Raw genomic sequence first — 22,214 nt, 5'->3', positions numbered from 1 at the left:
GAGTAACATATGTGTATATATATATATACTTCTCTAGTCTACTCATAGATGCCTGCAGCCCATGAAATCACAGAAAGAAACACCTTTTACTGTCAATTTTGTCAATGCTGCAAGTATCTTGGGCAATAATACAACACTCTGAGCAGATTCCTATTTCCTTAGCTTTTAAAATTATAACACTTTTGATGCCCCAGTGCATTCCTTTTTAATCCTATTATTTGAGGATCCCTCTGGGTCATCGTGTTTGATTCTCTTATTCCCATAAATCTTTGTTGTTTTGCCCTTATGTTGTTCTTTAACTTTCCACCTACACATTTTTCTTTCAATGGGACAGAAATAGCTTTTAGGGTCAGTGTGGGGAATTAACCCCATGATGTTCTTTCCTTTTGCCTCCTCCAATAATAATTATAATAAGATAAAACCAGAATAACCTTTGGATAGTACTTATATAACCTATTAATAACTATTGCTTTAAAATTGTGCATAATAATTTGTTTATAATAATTAACAAGCATCTAATTTTAGTATGTTTTATTTTTTTTTCCTCTTTTACTTTAAGCTATTTGTCTTATATTCAGTTGTTGTTTTTTCTCCTAAGTATAATTTGAGTTGGAAGTTACCTTCTGTTTTTTACTGTAGAGATACTGACAATTTTTGGTGGGAGCCAAGAATGAAATTGTCATTTTAGAATAAGCCAAAAGAATTTATAAGATCATTTTTTCAAATTTTCAGGAGATTCAAAGCATTGGTATTTTGCTTTAAAAAGTACAAAGAAGAAAACAAGTACAGGGAAGTCTTAAATCTATGTATCACTGCAAATGAGTCTAGATAGATAGGCTGATCATATAAATTTGAATAATGGTAATATGTTGCCACCAGCTTTCAGGATACATTCATTAGGTATGACAAACAGGACTCTAACTTAGATAGTAAGTGAATTTCATGGTATTAAGGTAATCTACTAAAATTGAAATACAGATATTATCTTTTCCAACTAGAACAGTTTTCATAATAGGTTGCATGAGAAATATGATGTAAGAATTAAAGAAATTGTATCTGTAAAGCACTTCAAATTCAGGTGAAAGATATAACTTTATAAGTACCAACAAGTATTATTGCTATATTATTACTTTTGCTATTTTGCAACTGTAACAACAGTGATTATGTACAAAAAGATATTTTTTAAAAAGAAATTTATATGACTAATACTTGTAAATATCCATAAATTTAAGTTTGATTAAAAAAATTAAAATCAACATGAGTGTCACAATTACATTGTTTCACAATTAAGTATTAAATAGTTTATATGATTATTATATTATTGTATTGAAGCAGACAATTATTATATCCATTTCAAAAGCTTAATTATCCCTATGATTAAAAGTCTACTAGTAGAAAATGAGGTACTTAGTGACTTTCTTAACTCTTGAAGTGATAAAACCCTCATTTTACACCAGAGATTAAGTTAGTAACTTGGGGACAGAGTCTGTAAAATGCTACTGTGGATTCAAAATTAACACACCCGTCCCAATCATTTAGTTTACGTTTAGAAGCTCTGCATGTGGACATCATTAATTTCACAGACTGCCTTACCCAATAATTGCAGTTGTTAAATTATTCCAAGGTAGTCTTGGGCATTTTCCTCATTACTTGATTAGTATGTAAGTTTTATTTTAAAGCCTAGCTAATAACCATATGTCATCTGATAGGATGTAACATAAAACTAATTCATTTTTCTAAAGTGATGTGTAAACTGACTCTTGAGCTATTATAATTTTTATGCATCTTAGATTTTGCAATGTCTGAATCATTCTTAAAATTTACCTATGAATTATAGACACAGGTTTGAGGTTTTGTGATTATTTCATCAATATCGAAATCAATTTCTATGTGTTCAAGTGTAGTCAAATAGGTGGGTTTACCATGTTCTTTGTGTTTAGAGTCTGACATTTACTAATGTTTATTTAAGGATACACCTCACTTTAAAAAAAAAGAGGGTCCTGTGGTACACCATCTGACATTATTCATGTTTAGAGGTCATGCGTATACAATATATTATATAAATTTCAAACTGATAGCTATGAGAAAAGAATTATCACATTTGTTCCATTTATTTTTCTGAGTCTGAACTTCCTGTTTGCATGTTTCTATAAATCATGAAGGAAGAAATTAAAATTATTTTACTATTTAACTGCAAGCCATTATAGTAGGGTTCTTTATAAATAATAAAGACATGAATAATTTGGAACAATACTTTTGATCATTAAACTTTAAATATGATATAGCAAAAGCAAAACCAATGTCAGGAATAAAGAAAAGGAAACAGGATAATCAGGTTGGATGGGGCCTGAGAAGCCTCGATGAACCACTTAACAGGACTCCACTTTAAAACATCTCAACTCAGCATATTTACTTCCAATATGATAGTTTGAGGCGCTCCTCTGATCTGCTTCCCAGTGAAACTGGTGAAAACTATACTTAGGTATCTTAGAGCCTTCAGAAATAAGGATGAAGACACATCAGATGAAGAAACATCAAAAAATACATGAAAATTCAGTAAGAAATGAGAGAGTCTGGGATATCTGAACCAGGACCTTTCTGTCCCGTCCTCCACCCAGACTTGCATGAAAAAGACTCCACCCCAGATTGCTACACTCACGAACACGGGACTCCCTTCTCTTTCAGGACTCAGAAGGCTTTCTTTCTGAGAGAAACAGGATGCTAACAGCTACTTGCTGCTGAACTACCCTAGAAAGTGTGGTGGAGATGTAGAGAATCTCTTCACATCTTAATCCCCTTTTGTGAAATGGAGGGTCTACTTGGAGCATACTGAGAATAGCAGTGCGCTGAAAACTCAGGCCCTGGTTTCTGAGACAGTGGTTTAATGTCAGGAATGGCAACACAAGAGGACTCCAGGTCATTGCCCTCCCCAATAAGTGCTCAGCCCTTACAATAGGGGTTCAAGGAGAAAATTGGTATTGTCCTCACCCTCAGATCCAAAGGCCAGGCTCATAGATATTCCCAAATGTGGGGAAAGATAGACCATAAAACAGACAGCTCCTAATCTCTTCCCAAGGGAATTGACTTCATGAGCAACAGAGTGTGAAGAAGTTCAAACTTAAAGTCACTCTTAAGAACAGTGAAGGTTATGATGAAGGGAATTTAAGGACGGATCCAAAATACAGAATAAAGTGTAGGCCAGCTAGGTTTCAGATACTCCACTAAACCTAGAAGAAAACAGGTATGAGGAGTCCTCTTGGGATCAGAACAAAAATAAAACAGTAAATTAATTATTCCTTGGAAAGAGCCAGAATTTGATTGATTTAATATATGTTAAATTACTGAATTTTGAATATTTGGAATTACTGAAAACAATGAAATAATAAGTCATTATAGTTTTAACAATGAGTATGGTCAGGTAAGAGAGTCCTACTAAAAACCAATCATCTCTAGGTAACTGGAATGCCTTCCTGAGTAAGAACATTCAAGACTGAATATTATGTATGTGTGCGTGTATGTGTATGTGTGCGCATAGGCATGTCACTATCCTCAAAAGCAGTCACCAAACATAAACAAGCAAATAATATTAACAAGCCCATAGGAAAGAGGAAGCTAGTACCCCAAGTTGGTGCAATGTATTATCTAAAATGTACAGTTTCTAACAAAAAATTATAAGGCATACAAAAAAATAGAAGAAAATATGACCCATACACCAAGATAAAAACACATTCATACATACACAGCCACACACAAACTCCTGTGAGAGATCCAGGTATCAAATTTATCATATTTTAATGTAACCAATATATACATGTTTGTAGAACTAAAGGAAACCATGATTAAAGAAGTAAATGATAATATGGTGACCAGATCACATCAAGAGTGACTCATCTTCTAATAAAGAGAGAGGAAGTATAAACAAGAACCAAACAGAAATTGCAGAGTTGAGAAATATATTAATTGAAATAAAAATTCACCAGAGTTCCTTAATAGTTGATTTGAAATGGCAGAAAAAAAGAATAAATAACTTGAAGATAGATTGATATAGAGATCATGTAAGCCTAAAAACACAGAAAGAAGAATGAATAAATATGAACAGAGGCTCAGAAATATAGAGAACTGCCAAGCATACCAAAATAAATGTAATGGGAGTATTAGAGAGAGAGGAGGAGAAGAATATAAAAAATATTAGAAGAGATATTGTCTAAAACACTATCGGCAATTAATGAAAAACATTAATCTACAAATCTTGGAAGGTTAGTGAATTTCAAGTAGGATAAACATAAAGAAGTTCAGAAATAGACACATCATACTGAAAATGCTGAAAGATAAGACAGGGAGACCCAACAAGAGATAAACATAATTTACAAAAGAACCTCAGTAGTGTTAAATATTAAGTATTCCCAGCATAAATAATGGAGACCAGAAAGCATAGAGAATAACATACACAAAGTGCTCAAAAACTAAAACTGGTCTGCCAACCAAAAATTCTATATCCAGCAAAGCATCTCATAAATGAAAGCTAAAAAAAAAAGACTATAAGATTAAAAAAAGAAGAAAGAAAACAAATCAAAGAAAAGCTAAATGAAAATAAACCGGGAGAGGAAAGAGGAGAGAGAAAAGATGGTGGAGTAAGGAGGCGAGGTGGAATCCTCCCATGTACACGCCAAGGAAGTAACTATAGCAAATACAACTAACCCTGGAAATGACCTGAAGACTGCAAACCAGACCATCCACACTTGGTGAAGGAGAGGAGAACATACAGAGAAGGGTAAAGTAGCAGAGCCATGATCTGTCAGGACCCAAGCCCTCCCCCTATTCCAGCACACAAGTTGGAGGGAGAGGAATGGAGAAGGGAGGAGAAAAGTGCTCAGGAATCCTACACACCTGGTCCTGGAGATCTGCTCTGGGAACATGAATCCATACTGCTTTGGGCTTTGGTAGTTAGTGGTGCCAGAAACCAGGCAGAGTTGGAGCACTCTGAGACTCTGAGACTTCTGTCAGTATGGAGGACTGGCATACTCTGTCAGTCCCACTGAAACCCAACCTAGAAGTGGCAGTCTGACTTACCAGCAGTGGGAAATATGCCAGAGTGACAGGGGTAGGAGGGAGCTCTCTCTGGAGAGGGACAGGAGGATGAAGCTTCCATATCCCTTGCTCAGCTCAACTGGTGGGCACTCACAGGCACTAGCTCCAAGCATTTCATCTGCCCTGCTGGTGGCTCAGCCCAGGGTGCACTTTCTTGCACACCTGACCTGCCCAGCCCACTCCAAACAATAGTGGTCAGACACTGTTGCCTTGCAGGTAGAAGAAGGACACTTTACTAGCTTACGCAGACTTACTTCAGTCCAACTGTGGGGTTACCTGCAGGAGCCAGCTGTAAACTCTCCATCTCCCTAGTGGAGGCTCAGCCCCACCCTGCACACCCACCCTGCCTGGCTCACTTGGCTCTGCAGCAGTCCAGCTTTGCTGCCTGGATGGTGAAGGGAGACTTTGCTGCCTGGCAGTTGGAGGAGGATACTTTCTCAACTTTTCTGGTGCTTCTTCAGCCCAACTTGTGGAGTGCATGTGGGAGCCAGCTCTACCCTGTCTAGCTCAGCCCCACAGTGGCACTCCCCTGTATGTCCATCCTGCCTGGCCCACTCAGCCCAGCACTGGCTGTCATTGCTGACCAGCAAGATGCAGGCAGACTTGCCTACAATAAATCCAAGCAGAAGTGCTTCATGGCACACAAAGGGCATGCTGAAGCCAGCTGGCAGCCTTTGCAGACAGGGATAAGCCACTGTCAGCAGATAAACAGAAAGGCAGCCCTGCCCACAGCCCATGAACAATAGCTGTAGCTCCACTAGAAAGGGAAACCAGGTATGTGAGAGCAAAGAGTCTTGAGCTAATGGGCACTACAGGATGCCTTCTTCATAAAACCAGTACTTTCTAGACCAGGACATATAGCTGATCTATCTAATTCAAAAAGAAGAAACACAGAAACAAAGACAAAATGAGGAGGCAGAGGAACATATTCCAAATAAAAGAACAAGATAAGACACCAGAAAAACGGCTAAATGAAAGAGAGATCACCATTCTTGATAAATATTTCAGAGTAACAATCATTAATATGCTCACTGACCTGGGGAAAAGAATTGATGATCTCAGTGAGAACTTCAAGAAAGAAATAAAAAATGAGAAAAAAAGCCACTCAGAGATAAATAATACAATAACTGAAATGAACAGTACAATGGAGGGAATGAACAGTAGACTGATGGAAGTAGAGGAAAAAAATCAATGAAATAGAAAATGGAGAACAGGAAAACAACTAAATAGAGGAACAGAGAGAAAAAAGAATGTCTAAAAATGAGAAGATGTAAGAGAGCTTTGTGACAACTCCAAATGAAAGAATATTTGCATAGTAAGGGTCCCAGAAGGAAAACAGAGAAAAAAATGTAGTAGAAAGACTCTTTGAAGAATTAATAGCTGAAAACTTCCCTAATCTCAGGAAAGCCATAGACACCCAAGTCCTGGAAACACAGAGAGCCCCTAGCAAATGGAATTCCAGGAAACCAACACCAAGACATTCAGTAATTAAAATGGCTAAGATGAAAGATAAAGAGATAATCTTAAAAGCAGCCTGAGAGAGAGGCAGACAGTTACGTAAAAGGGAAACTCCATAAGCCTATCAGCAGATTACTCAGCACAGACTTTACAGGACAAAAGGGAGTGATATGAAATATTTAATGTATTGAAAGGGAAGAACCTACAACCAAGAATCATCTACCCAGTAAGGTTTTCATTCAGAATTAAAGGACAGATTAAAAGTGACCCATATAAAAGTTAACAAAATTCACCACCACTAAACTGGCCTTCTAGGATATGCTAAAGGGACTTCTTTAAGTGGAAAAGTTCTTAAGCCTAAATATCTCTCTTCAGTGAAAATAAACCTACAGTAAAGGTAGTAGACTGATTACTTACTAAGTAAGTATGAAGTTTAAAAAAAAGGGACTAAAATCAACTAATACAAAATCAATCAAGGGATACACAATAGACATAGATTATGACATCTTATACATTAAGTGTGGAGAAAGAAGAATGAAAAAGTAGTACATTAAGATTGTTTTCAAAACAGAGTGATGATCAACTTTATATAATGTAGACTATTATGAATATAGGATACTATCTATGAAACTTACAATAACCATAAACCTGAAGTCTAAAATGGATAAACAAAATAAAAAAAAAGAAATCCAAGCATAACAGTAAGAAAGCCATCAAAGAAAAAGAGTATAAGAGAGGAAGAATGGAACAGAGAGGAACTACAAATACATCAGAAAACAATTAATAAAATGGCAATAAGTATATATGAATCAATAATTACCTTAAATGCAAAAGACTAAATACATCGATCAAAAGACATAGGTTGCAGAATGGATAAGGAAACAAGACCCATCTATATGCTGCCTACAAGAGACTCATTTCAGACCCGAAGTCATACACAGACTAAAGTGAAGGGATGGAAGAGATATTTCATGCAAATAAAGGGACAAAAAAGCAGTAGTAGTAGTACTTATCTAAGACAATATGGATTTCAAAACAAAGGAAGTAACAAGAGCCAAAGGACATTACATAATGGTAAAGGGGTCAGTCCAACAAGAGGATGTAATAAGTGTACATTTCTATGTGCCCAACATAGAAGCACCTAAATATTTAAAACAAATACTAACAGACCTAAAGGGAGAAATAGACAGCAACACAATTATATTGAGAGATTTTAAAACCACACTTACATCAATGGACAGATCACCCAGACAGAAAACAAATAAAGAATCAGGGGCATTGAACAACACATTAGACCAAATGGACTTAACAGATATATACAGAATGTTCCACCAGAAAGCATCAGAATACACATTGTCTCAAGGGCACATGGAATGTTCTCAAGAATAGAACATATATTAGGACACTAAAAGAGCCTCAATAAATTTTAAAAAATTGTAACTGTATCATTCCAGGTCACAATGGTATGAAACTAGAAATCAATTACATGAAGAAAACAAAAAAGAACCCACAATCACATGGAAGGAAAACAACATTGCTCCAAAGTTATCACTGGATCAGTGAACAAATCAAAGATGAAATCGAACAATAAATGGAGACAAATGAAAACAAAAACACAACAGTTCAAAAGATGTGGGATGCTGCAAAAGTAGTTTTAAGAGGGAAGTACATAGCAATATAGGCCTACCTAAAGAAATAAGAGCAATCTCAAGTAAACAGTTTAAGCTCACAAGTAAAGAAATTATAAAAAGAACAAATAAAAACCAAAGTGAGTAGAAGGTGGGACATAATAAAGATCAGAGCAGAAATAAATAAAATAGAGAAGAATAAAAGAATCGAAAAAATCAATGAAACCAGAGACAAACCCCTAGCCTGACTTATCAAGAAATAGACAGGACACAAATAAACAAAAATACTCAATAAGATATTAGTGAAACAAATTCAAAAATAAATCCAAAGGATCACACATCATAACCAAGTGGGATTTACTCCAGGATGCAAGGATGGTACAATACTCATAAATCAATCAATGTGGTGCACCACACTAACAAAAGGAAGGCTAAAGACCATATGCAACAGATGCTGAGAAAGCATTTGACAAATTCAACATAACAAAAGCTCTGAAGAAAATGGGTATAGAGGGAATCTACACAGAAATAAATCCATTCATATGCTGTCAATTATTATATGATAAAGGAGCCATGAATATACATTGGGGAAAAACAGCCTCTTCAACAACTGGTACTGGGAAAACTGGATAGCAACATGTAAGAGACTGAAACTGGATTATTATCCAACTCCACACACAAAAGTAACTCAAAATGGGTCAAAGAACTGAATGGAAGCCATGAAACCATAAAACTCTTAGAAGAAAATATAGGCAAAATCTCTTGCACATAAGCTTGAGCAATTTTTTTCTGGACATATCTCCTCAGGCAAGAAAAACAGAATGAAAAATGAACAAGTGGGACTACATCAAACTAAAAAGCTTCTGTACAGCAAAGGACACATCAGCAGAACAAAAAGTAAACCTACAGTATTGAAGAATATATTTGTAAATAATTTATCTGATAAGGAGTTAACATCCAAATATATAAAGGACTCATATACTTCAACATCAAAAAACAAATAATGCATTTAAAAAATGGTCAGAGGTCCTAAACAGACATTTTTCAAAAAATGACATACAGATAGCCAACAGGCACATGAAAAGATGCTCCACACATTGCTAATAAACAGGGATACACAAATCAAGAGCACATGAGATACTGTACATCAGTTAGAATGGCCACTATACAAAAGACATGAAATAAGAAGTGTTGGTGAGGATGTGGAGAAAAGGGAACTCCCCTACATCACCAGTGGTAATGTAAATTGGTGCAGCCACTATGAAAGCAATATAGAGGTTCTTAATAAACTAAAAATAGAAATACCATATGACCCACTAATTTAATTTCTAGGAATATACCTGAATAAAACAAAATCTCTGATTAGAAAAAATACATATGCACTGCTATGTTTATTGCTGCATTATTTACAATAGCCAATATTTGGTAGTAACCAAACTGTCCATGAATAGATGAATGGATAAAGAAGAGGTAGCACATGTACACAATGGAATATTATTCAGCCGTAAGAAAGAAAGCCTGCCTTTTATGACAACATGAATGGACCTAGATGGTATTATACTTAGTGAAGTAAACCAGGCTAAGAATGATAAATACCATATGATTTTACATATATATGGAATCTAAAAACAAAACAAAACAAATTGAACAAAACAGCAAAAGACTCAGAGACACTGAGAAGTGACTGGTGGCTACCATGGCTGGAGGAGCATTAGGGTGGATAGGTGAAACAGGTGAAGGGGATAATGAGGTACAAAATTTTAATCATAAGATAAATTACTCATGGGGGTGAAAATACAGTATAGAGATTATAGTCAATAATTCTGCAACATCTTTCTATGTTGACAGATAGGAACTACACTATTTGGAGTGAAGATTTAATAATGTATATAACTCTTTAATCACTATGTTGTGTACTTGAAACCAATATAATATTTTACATCAATATTATACATAAAAAATATGAATAAATAGAGAATTTGTTATAACTAGGTTCACTTTAGAAGAAATGCTAAAGGAAGTTCTTCAGGTTGAAACCAAGTAACACCAGATGGTAATTTGTATTCACATGAAAAAAACAAAAGCATCACTAAAGGAAATTATGTAATTTTATATGACAGAAAAACTCACATTTTTCTTCTTTCTTCTCCACTGATTTAAAGTAATTGCATAAAATTATATATGTGTGTCACATGGCCTATAAAATATAGAAATGCAGTATATGTATAATATAGTTGTTAGCAACAGCGCAAAGGAGGTGAAGGAAGCAAAGCTCCATTTGGTTTGAGGAAATGACTACAGATAAAGATGCAATAATTACATTTTGTTAGCCTTAAAACATTAATAGATGTAATACGTATAATTATAATACTACAAAAAGAGGAGGGAATAGAATTATATAAGAGCAACATTTCTATATATCAGTGTAATTTAAGCTATTGTAAATCAGAAGCTGATTCAGATAAGTTTAGATGTATATGACAAACCCTAAAGCAGTATTAAAAATATCTTACATAGTGAAAATAATCATTAAGTATTATTGAACTAAAAACACTAGAAAATATTCATCTAATGCAAAAGAAAGTAAAAAAGAAATAGAGCAACAAAAAAGCCATGAAGCCTATAGAATATTGAAAAAAGTAAAATGGCATAAATCCAACTATATCAATGATAATATTAAATGTAAATGGATTAAATATTCCAACCAAATGCAGAGATTTTCAGACTCAATAAAATGTGTGATTCAACTGTATACTGTACATATACTACAGGATACATTTCAACCAAGCATTTGAAGAACTAATATCAATTCTTTACAATTTCTTTCCTCCCCAAATATAAGTGACTATATTTCCTGACTCATTTTATGCCAAAACCAAAGAAATCACAATTACAGACCAGTATCTTTCATGAATTTGAACACAAAATTGTTTTCCATAAAAGGCCAGCACACTGAGCCCAACAAAATAAAAATAACTATACAATATGACCAAGTGTGAGACTTATCGCAGGAATTCAAGGTTAGTTAAACATCTGGTAATCAATTAAGTAATATATCATATCAATAGAATAAAAAATAAAAATCACAGGATAATTTCAAGAGATGCAGAAAAATTTTTAATAAAAATCCAACACTTCCGCAACCTGATGAAGGATATCTACAAAAAAACCCCACAGGTATCATATTTAATAGTAAGACTAGATTATTTTCCCCTTAGATCAGGAATAAAAAAAGCATCTTTACTCTCACCACTTCTATTCACCACTACTTTAGGGAATCTAGCCAAAACAATTAGTAAAAGAAAGAAAACAACATCCATAATAGAGGGAAAGAAGTACAATAACTCTAGTCACAGATGACATGATCTTGTATATCTTAAGGAAACCACTAAAAAACTTTTAGAACAAATAAATGAATCAGCACATTAATAGGATATAAGATCTTCATACAAAAATCAATTCTTCTACAGAATTGCAATGAACATTCTAAATATGAAATTAAGAAAACAATCCCAATTACAGTAGCTTCAGAAATAGTAAAATACTTAGAAATAAACTTAACAAAAGTGCGAAGCTTATATTCTGAACACCAGAAAACATTCTTGAAATGAAGATATAAATAATTGAAAATTATTGTTAAAATGGAAATACTCTCCAAACTAATCTACAGACTCAGTGCAATTCCAATTAATATCCAAGTTAAATTCTTTATAGGAGTTGACAAGCTGACTAATATTCATACGGAATTGCAAGAGATCCACAATGAGGTATAACTTCATACTCACTAGTGTCACTAGAAACAAAAAGTCAGATAATAACAAGTATTAGTGAGGATTTGAAGAAATCTTGACCCTTATAAACTGCTGGGACAATATAAAATAATGCAGTCACTTTGAAACAATTTAGCAGTTCATCAAATAATTAAACATAGAGTTACCATAAGACTTAGCAATTTCCCTGTTGAATATATACCCCAAAACTTGAGTATACATACCCTCACAAAAACTTCTACAAATATGTTCATAGTACCATTATTCATAATAGCTAAAAAGTAGAAACAAGCCAGTGTCCATCAAGTGACAAAATGTGGTACAACAATACAACGGGTGATATTTGGGAAAGCCTCAAGGAACAGTCACTGCCTGTTGCAGTGTTTTCTCTTGGAGTAGAGTAGAAGTTGAAGAGAGACAAGAAACATAAAGGCCTCTTAAAATTTCTGATCGGAAGTAGCACACTATTATTACCATCCCATTCCAACAGGTAGTGGCCAAGCCTAAAATTAGTGGAGCAGGGATATCTTTTCTACCTACTCTATTGGAAGGCACTGCAAAGATAAGTGACGAAAGAGGTTGGATGTATAATTCCAGTAAAGGAAAGGAGAGAAGAGTTGTGAACAGTAATCCAATCTCACACTTCACAAATTATGGATATAACTCCAGGCCACCTCCAAGGTCTATTTCCCATCTTCCTTATCCTAAAGGAAACTACTCTCATTTCATTTAGCTAAAAAATTTGGTATTTACCTCCATGTCTTTAAATTATATGCTTAAATTTTCATATCTTGATTTTTCAGGTTTAGATAGTAACTTTGATTTCTCTTTTACAGAAAAATAGAGATTTAGCTTTCTTCTCTCTTTTCCTCCACTTTGATTGCTCCCACTTTCTTTAACAATGCTCACTCTACAAATGAACAGTTATTCTCAAATTAATAATACTTCCTTACGTGGAAAAGGGAGTCTGTCTCACTCCACTCCCAGTAAGACCTGTGTGGAACAGGCTGTTGTGCAGAGGATAGAGAAGAATTCCTTTTTAATAAGTTTATAGAGAGCAAAAAATGTTTAGGAAAAAAAAAATAATGCATTGTTTTCTATGCAATGTGCCTTCACAGGTGGGATTTTGATTTAAACAGGTTGCTTTTTAAAAATGTAAGCACTGATTAACTAGAACAGGAACTGTTTTTGTCAGGAAGAGAGATGTCATGATCTTACCATAGCCATTATATAGATTAGGCACTGAATAAATACTTCATGTACCCATGAATAAATTAAAGAATGAACTAGTGAAATTAATGCTAATTCAACACATAGTCTTTAAAAGTGGTGTTTTGGTATTTATTAATCGGTATTGCTGTTCAGCAACTAATGTTTATGAAATTTGAAGTTTGTTTGATTAGCTTCATATTTTTCATATTATGTTTCCACTACAGTTTTAATCTACCAGGAGGTTTCATCAATTCCTCATTTCACCATCAATTCATCAATTTATCAGTTATTCAGCCTTATAATTCAGGTATTGTTTTGTCCTCTCTTGATTCAGTTTAATTTAGTTTGCAAAAATGTGTTTGCCTTTAAGAAGTATGTGCCTTTTAAATTTTAAGACAGGATACTTACTTAAAGTTTTAAGAAAAAAAAATCTTCACCTGTTTTATTTTCACCCACACAATTGGCCACTCATAGATATTTGGAATTCCTAGTCTATTGTTGCCCAAAATATTTTGGTTGAGTTTAAGATATAATTATAAAATTTTTTATTATTTTCTTTACTATTTATTAAATGTTTTTTGTGCATTGGAAAATGTTAGATTTTATTTATAAGGCCATTGTTGAGTGTGTCAATTGGTAATTGCCTTTAAAATGACAGCTCTGTTAGTATGAATCCCTTGATATTAAAGACTAATATGCCAGACATCTTACACTTTTCACTATCAATGAAGTCTGCATTTCAGATGTCAGGTCAGCAAGTTTCTGTACAACAGCCACTGTGATGTCTGGCACAGGTTGCCAAATCTCTGTGGAGTGCAATCATACAATTAGCATTTCTCTCAGCTTACAAAAATAATCTCCCCAATTTATGTTGTAATATTCCCTCTAACTGTGCCAATGCCACTTGAAACAAAGTTGAGCTTCCATTTTATAATTACCTTTTAACTTTCCTAACACCTTATTATTAAAATTCAGTTTCAAAATATTTTCTTAAAATATTTCCTTTAATTCAGTATTCATAAGCTAAGTTTCAAAGTGAGCATTGTGCTTTAGGTAAATAAATAAAAAAAATATGAAAAAAGTAAAATGTCATTTGCTAGACAATTGAGTAATAATTGCATTCTGTAAATATATGCCTCTACAGGGTATTTTGAGAACATGAGATTCAGATGAATACATGATAAAAGTTGACTTATTTCACTTTGTTTTCTCCACTGCAGTAGCAGTAATTATGTGCTTGTTGCAAGCCTTGCATTTATTTCCTTCTTTCTGCTATATTCACAACCTTGAGGCTGAATTTCATAAATAAGAGTCAACCTGACAAATGTGGGGCTGTCTCTCCTTAAGGTGGTTGAAGAAGTAGGATGCAATATCCTCTCTTAACTGAAACAGTTGGTTGGTTCCATGCTCAGGGACGCATATACCCATCAAAAGCTAGGATATATCAATTAATGTCACAAGAAAAGGCAAGAAACTATTAATCACTTTGAATGAACTAAGAGACAGATGGAGCCATTAAAACTTCAAGAAGTGGCCAAATATTATTGATTCATTTAGTATTCATTGTATCACTACTGATCATACCAGATTCCTTTTGGTATTAATAGGTGGGATGTGCAGGAGTACAAAATTTTCAACAAATTGCCTATGAAGAAATCTGTCACTACTGTAATGTAGTAAGTTAAGCAGCAAAGAGGATAGACTTAAAGGTGAGTTTAGAATTTGTTTTCTGTCACAATATTTTAGGAAAATATACACATTATCTTCCAATGAATGTATCAAGTTACCCTGCTAGGAGTAAAAGAGAATAAGAAATATTAATCCAGATAATACAAAAAATGGTTTATTTGTTTTCTAGTTTTATATAGACAAAGCTATTGTTTGGTTTCAAAAAAGTACCTGTTTGTTTCATACTGTGTTACGTTGGTGTGTTGCGTCAAGGCACGTACAAATTAGAGTAACTAGAAGTTGATTACTTTAACTTATTTTTCGTGTAAGTTGCCTAAGAAGCGAAAGAAAGTTCCATATGTTTATAGCATTATTAATAGTGAAAATGGTATTATTACTGTCCTTAGTATGATTTCCTAAGTGCCTAATATGTATAAGGCATTATTTAAATGTTTTATATATATTTCACTTAGTTGTCCCAATAAATCCTAAGATAGATATTGCTATTATCTTTTATGTTAAATATTCATTATCAGATAATCAAGTAAAAGTTTTCAGCCACTAAGATGCATAGGATATATAAATTGTTGAATTACTATGTCTGAATTAATAGACATAAAAAGATTAGTTATAGCTATTTTTCTTAACACAGTCATTGTTATTCGTCAAAGCCAGCTAATAGTGAATGCATATTATATGACCACCCAATAGTGGTCACTCATTACCATTTTCTGAGAGGCTTTCTTTTTAGTTACACATTTCCTTTCAACCATTGGTAAAATATGTGACATTAGAAAAATACTTCCAATGTTAATTTTTAAGATTTTTCCACTGGTATAAAGCAAAGCAACATAATATTGCTCACAATACAATGGATGTCATGATACTTTGTTATTGAAAAGCTCTTCTTGAGTTTTGGTATTTGAGAAAAGTGAGGTTGATTTTTACTTCAGATACCATAAGTCAAATGTGTGTAGGCAAAATGAGAGAGTATGAACCAGAATAACCTTTTGCAATCAGCTTTAATTTGCCTTCAGTAATATTAATGCTACTGATTTATTTAATTTATAAAGTATCAGATGACTTAAGAAGGTGAATGAGCTGTGTGGGGATTTTCCAGGTGAACCAGTTATGTTCCTTTCCATAATGGGGTGAGGAATCTTCCTTGATTCCTTTAGAATGTAGGTACAAACTGCCAAAACCTTTGAAAAATGAAATATTGTCACACATACACACATACACAATGAGTGATCCAACTATTCTGTGTTATATTTGGCAGCAGCTTTTATATAATATTTCTGTTTCCAAATATTAAAGTAAATGAATATGCCTGGGTATGTGTCATCAGTAAAACTGCTCATATTGTTCAACTTGTATTTTTTTATGTTAACTAAACAGTGCTTGTTCTATTTGTCTATAAATTTTCACTTTACGGTCAGAACTTTTTCTTTCTTTTCTTCCTTCTTACCTTCAATTCTCTTCCTTCTCTTTCCTTTTCATTCTTTTAGTTTTTCCTCTAAGCATTTTACCAATAAAATCAGTAATAAAGGGTCATTATAGAAAATGTAAAGCATGTCTAATGGGATACAGAAATAAAATTGTCATATTCTAATCTAACTGTCCATATTATGAAGAAAGAAGCCACAGGGAGGGCAGGGAAGAAGCCAGACCTCAAGAGTGATTAGAAACAATATGGTTAACACTTTGTGATGCTTTCAAGCTTCTTATCAATCTCTTGCCCCACTTCTCTCTGAATATCATCCCCTTTCTTCTCATTTCCTGTCCCACATGTAGTCTCAACCACACTGTATTAAAATGTCTATTACAATAACTAGCATACAATGAGTACTAACTGTGTTCTAAACTTTGTTCTTAATGTTTCACACGTCACTGAAACCTAACAATATGCCTAGTGTGATCTGGATTTAGAGAGGCAGTATATTGTAGAAGTTAGAAACCAGATTGCTTTGGCTCATGTTCCATCCCTACTGCTTACTACCTTGTGACCAATGTAATTAAATAGCTTCTCAGTACCTGGCTTTCCTCTTGTATAAAGGAGGTAATACTTCTTGCAAGTGTTATGAATGCTGTATAAGATTTTGCCAAATGAAAACATTTTCAGTGTAGGAAAATAAGGCATAACTGATGCCTGTTTGAGCCATGATTGGACTTCAAGCAGTTTTACATAGAGATTGTAGCCTCTATTTTACATTGCTGTCCTAATTAAGAGCTGTAGCCATGAATTTCAATGTATGCACAAAAAGTTCTTTGAGCACTGAGAAAAATATTAGAATTTCTATTTATGTATATTTCATCCAAAAATTTAAAAATAATTTGAGCTGTAATAATATTTAACATATGACATGCCACTAGTGCCCTCATTGGCTCCAGGTGACTGGCCATCATGTACCACAATTCACAGTAGCCCAAGTATATATTACACAATGTGAATCATCCTTACTCCTCCATTTGACTTTGAAACATCCCAAAATGTTATATGTATGTGTCTGGGGAAATATAATTAAGGATTATTTTCACTAATTTTAACTCAGCTAACTCTCACAAAATGGTAATGTGGTTGAGAAAATTCTTCAGTGAAACCACTAAGTAAAGATTACAATAAATATGCAAATACAACAAAACAAAAATGCATCAATTTACTATATGTCCTATCCTAATACATGCTCTTAATCAGCTATACCGTAATATCAAAGGACACTAACCGTCTAAACTGCTACACCTAAAATACACCTAGTATTTTGCAAATATTTTAAAAATAGTTATATGCAGTATGGATTCTCCACTAGTATGAATGAAAACACTACATTATTCATAGGGATTATTGGAATAAGGAAGCTAAAGCTGACTCTAGAATGTTGCAATATGGCTGAATTTCTAAAATCAATATATTTAAATATAGTACAATATTTATAAAATTTAATGATGAAATGGGAGTAGCAATGAAAATGACTTTATGTAGAGGTACAAAGAATATTTCAAGACAAAATACTTAAAAGAGAAGTTAAACATAAAGAAATCACTCATTTTCATTTTATATACAGATGTTTCAAATTTTGAGGGGTTTTTGATTCAATGATGGAAAGTGGTTGTCAGTAGAGTACTTTCTAGAAAATATAAAAGGAAAATCATTAATTTAAATTGTTCCTTAAAAGCAAATGGGAAATTCTGACAATGAGAAAAATAGCAGCTTTTTAAAGAAACCCATGAAATGGAAAGAGTATTTTTAAAACAGATTACAGAAAATTCTTTTGATTCCTACTCTGACATCTGTAAGTTTAGATTGATTTATCTTTATTAATCCTAAAAAGATTTTCTTCCATCCTTGTTTGTTGTTTGTCTTTCTCTCACTCTTAATATGGTTTGGGAGCTTGGATAGTGTAAAATAACTTTTCTTTACACTTCATTACTTTTTCTTTCTTCATATAGGAAAAGGTTTGAAAGTCTTTCGTGTCTCTGGTAAATGTTCTGCATTGTCAATTTTCTGTATAAATTATGATATTGGTCATTCATTCCAGTTTCCCTACAACTTATTCCTTAAATTTTCTTTGGATTTTTCAGCCAGTTTCCTTTTATTTTTCTCTCACTTTTGATTTTTTTTCTATGCTATTAACATTTTTCTGAAATTTTACAAATCACATATAACATGTTTTTACAAAATAAGCAGTGTCTTATGTAAAAAGTGTTAAAATGGGACTAACTTCTTCAGTGCAATGCTTATCCCCTTTCATACTACAAAATATTTTAAATAATCCCATAGTTACTTTATGACTGTCAATATTAGGGGATGTAAAAACTTACTCTTAAGCAAAAATACATTCTCTCCAAAAAGGTACTATATTCTCTTTTCATTCTCTATTGCCTTGAATATTAATCTATACGGTTCATTGATAATAACATTGGAAAAATTTTCATGCAGAGCCATTAAATTTCATATAAAACTCTGTTGAACTTAAGTAGAATCTGTTTCCCCCACTACTAGTTCTTTCTAATCTGAAGATAATTTATTCTTGGATAAATTAAAGTTTATTCTTCTATTTGTATAATTAGTGAATAAAATATTTAATATATATGGTAAATATCCCAGATTAAAAAATTTATCTCCCTGAAATTCTAAACAGGACTTCCTACTGTCCATTCATGATTGTTACTCCCATCAGAAATATTGCTTTTGCCTGTGTATATATTATATTAATTTATACTGACCTAGGCCAGTGCACAAGGGTTTAAGGACTGTGTCACCTAGATGTAAAAAAGTATGAGCAGAAAGCATCAACATTCCATACAGTGTCTATCATGTAGCTAAAATGTAGCATGGTGAATTTTGGGCTTAGACCCACTAACTTAGTTATTCCTCACAAGCAGATCAAAAAGTTTAAAAAAATGCACAGAGAGAGGGGTACCACATGGGGAGAGAACTGGGTTGGTTTCTGTCCTTTGCGTAGGCTGAGTCAGTGATATTTCATGAAGGGAATAAATGTCCTCCCCGACATCTTGGATCAAAATACTCAATTAGCTTTAAAGTACTACATGCAAAGCATTATCTTGCTTATAACTTACTGTATAAGTAGAAAAAAAACCCAAAATAGCTAAATATGTAAACTAATCATGCAAAATTAAATATGTCAAATTAAATATGTAAAATATCAAGATGTACTTGAGCTATCAAAGTGATCTTTATATTACTTAGGCTTCTCTAATAAAAACATTGCTAATGTTATAAAACCAGAAGATTTGTTGTCCATGTCAAACTTTGGTATTCTCTGTCCTTTCTTCATTTTACTCTTCAAATGTATTCTGGCAAAATTTCAGTGTATGATCCAAAGGTAATCCCAGCTGTCACATCAGGAGAAGAAAACTTGAATATATAACACTTCAGGAAGGAAACACACTTCTGTTCCACTCTATAAATTTTTTAGAAGCTGACATGTAATGCGTCAACAAAATTCCATGAGCAAGAAAAGGCAATCCCAAGAGAACCTCAAGAATACAGATGATGACAATAAAGATACTATAAGCACACTGCAGAGTACATTGTCAGCATGAACTCCACATTCTAGAACTTTGAGGTATTTTATATATTCTGTGCATTTGTTTTGCTACTTCAGTAATCTCACCTCAGACATACATCCATGGGTAGATTTCATCCTTCAAAACACATTTAAAGGAGAACAGAGAAACAAATAACCTTTTAACATCGTGACAGCACATCTACATTAATGGAGGAATGTGTGTAGTATTAAAAATTGTTAGCAGAAGCAATTTAAAATACAATAACTGAAAAGTTAGTTTTTAAATTTATCTATCATTATCATTTTAAATTTACTTATAGAAGAAATCAGTGTAGAAGAAACAAGGTATAAACAATGTAGTCATTGTGTGTTCAAGTTTCTAACACTATCTAGTGGAAAATGTAGGATTGCTGGATATTAATGACTAACAACTGCATATGTGCACGTGTTTATCTATGTATATGTCTACATGCACATTATGCGTATCTTTAAATTGTTTGGTAAAAACTGGAATTACATCATGAAATCATGCAACATTAAAAATATGTTAAGTCATGAATAATGGCTTACATATAAAACCAGAACAGTTAAACACAAAATTTGGTTATATTTTTCATTTTCACATTTAGTGTCAGGGATATTTGCTGCTTGTGTTTGGTCTTTTCCGGCTAGGGAAATATGTTTCTAAAATACTAAATGTTTCATCAGGAATGAACAGAAAGATCCCCAGCTTTGGTTACAAAATTATTAATCTATCCTACATTAATTATAATTACTTAATTACAGAGAAAACACATTATCATATTTTTACTGCAAAGAAGTATAGACTGATAAACTGAAGAAATGTATTTTACGGTGATCAGTTTCATAGAGGAAAATTTACCCCTCTGTCCATCACTACAAAAATAAAATCTACAAAAAAGTACACATTAAACATTAAAACTTCATTTGGGGTTTTACCATTTACTTTTTGGAGGAGTTATTTAACCTATTTATCTCCCACCTATCTTCTCTACTTTCTTGATTCCTATTTAAGCAAAAATTTATTTCACCATCTTGAAACTGTGATGAAGGGAGTTTTGAATAATTTGCTTTGGGGAGGGTTGGAGGGTATTCTGTGTGGAGAAAGGAAGATATGTTGAATATCTGATGAATAAAAGTCAAATGTGATCATTATTAGTGTTATTTACTGATAATAGTTATTTCCCTCTTTTTATTTCATGGATTATCTGTGACCAGGTGGGGTACTATAGTTAGTTCTGGTCACTGAGCTGTGGGTGGCTGGAATGTATAAATGTTGGTATAGGACATTCTAGGACTTTCTAACAAATCAACTGATAATGTTTCAGAGGGTTGTATATTACTAGAGTCCTATTTTCAAAAACCCTCAAGAACAATGATTTATCAAAATGTTTTAATCTTTTCCAATCTGAATGATAAAAATGGTATCTTAATGTAGTTTTTAATTTGTATCTTTTATTGTGAGTAAAGTTAAGAATTTTTAGAAACCTTTAATATTTGTGTATCTTACTTTGAAATGGTTCATTCATGTTACTTATCTACCCCCTTTTGTGTACTTCTGCTTCATTTGAAGATAATTTATATAAACTATCTGTTCATCCAAAATATGGATGTTCGAATGTTTTTCCAACTTTATCATTTGTTATTTGATTTTGTCAGATTTATTTTAAGGCTTATGGATAATATTTATTTTTCTTAGAATGTCATTCTTCACTAAGACATAAATGAAGTCTCCCAAGTTTTCTCTTTACATTTTTATGGCTGTGTTAAATACTTTGATAAATCAGGAGTTAATTTTAGATAAAATAATGATGTAGGTGTCATGATTTATTTTCTATTTATTTGCATCTCATTTGATTAGTATTTTAAGCATTTCTTCATATATATATGTATGCAGTGAAGATTGAATTTATTCCCATTTCATATATCTCTTCCAAAAAGAAATGGGATTTTTCCATTCTTATTTTCTATGGATTCTTTATTTAGGGAGGATATTATCTAAGTGTTCCACCAAAAAGTGTATAAGACTACTAATATTAATTGAAGTATCCCATGAGTTTTCATATTAATTTGATGAAAGGACTCTTGAATAATTCACTTTGGGGATTGTGAGTAGAGACAGATGGGTAAAGAGGTAGATAGGTAAATAAAAAGTTCATAAAAAGATAACTAAAGACAATATACACACACATATACACACACATGTGAGGAAAAAAAAAAGAGATGATTATACAATCATTTGAGGTTTTATATATTTGTGTCCACAATTTGTATAGTTTTACCCTAAACTACCCTTGAATTCCTAGTAGTAGCATTGCATGAGCATGGTATACTATTCT

Source organism: Manis javanica, chromosome 12 (assembly GCF_040802235.1).
Source record: "Manis javanica isolate MJ-LG chromosome 12, MJ_LKY, whole genome shotgun sequence".
NCBI lineage: Eukaryota > Metazoa > Chordata > Mammalia > Pholidota > Manidae > Manis > Manis javanica.
The sequence above is the reverse complement of the archived record's forward strand: the minus strand, read 5'-3'. Positions refer to the sequence as shown.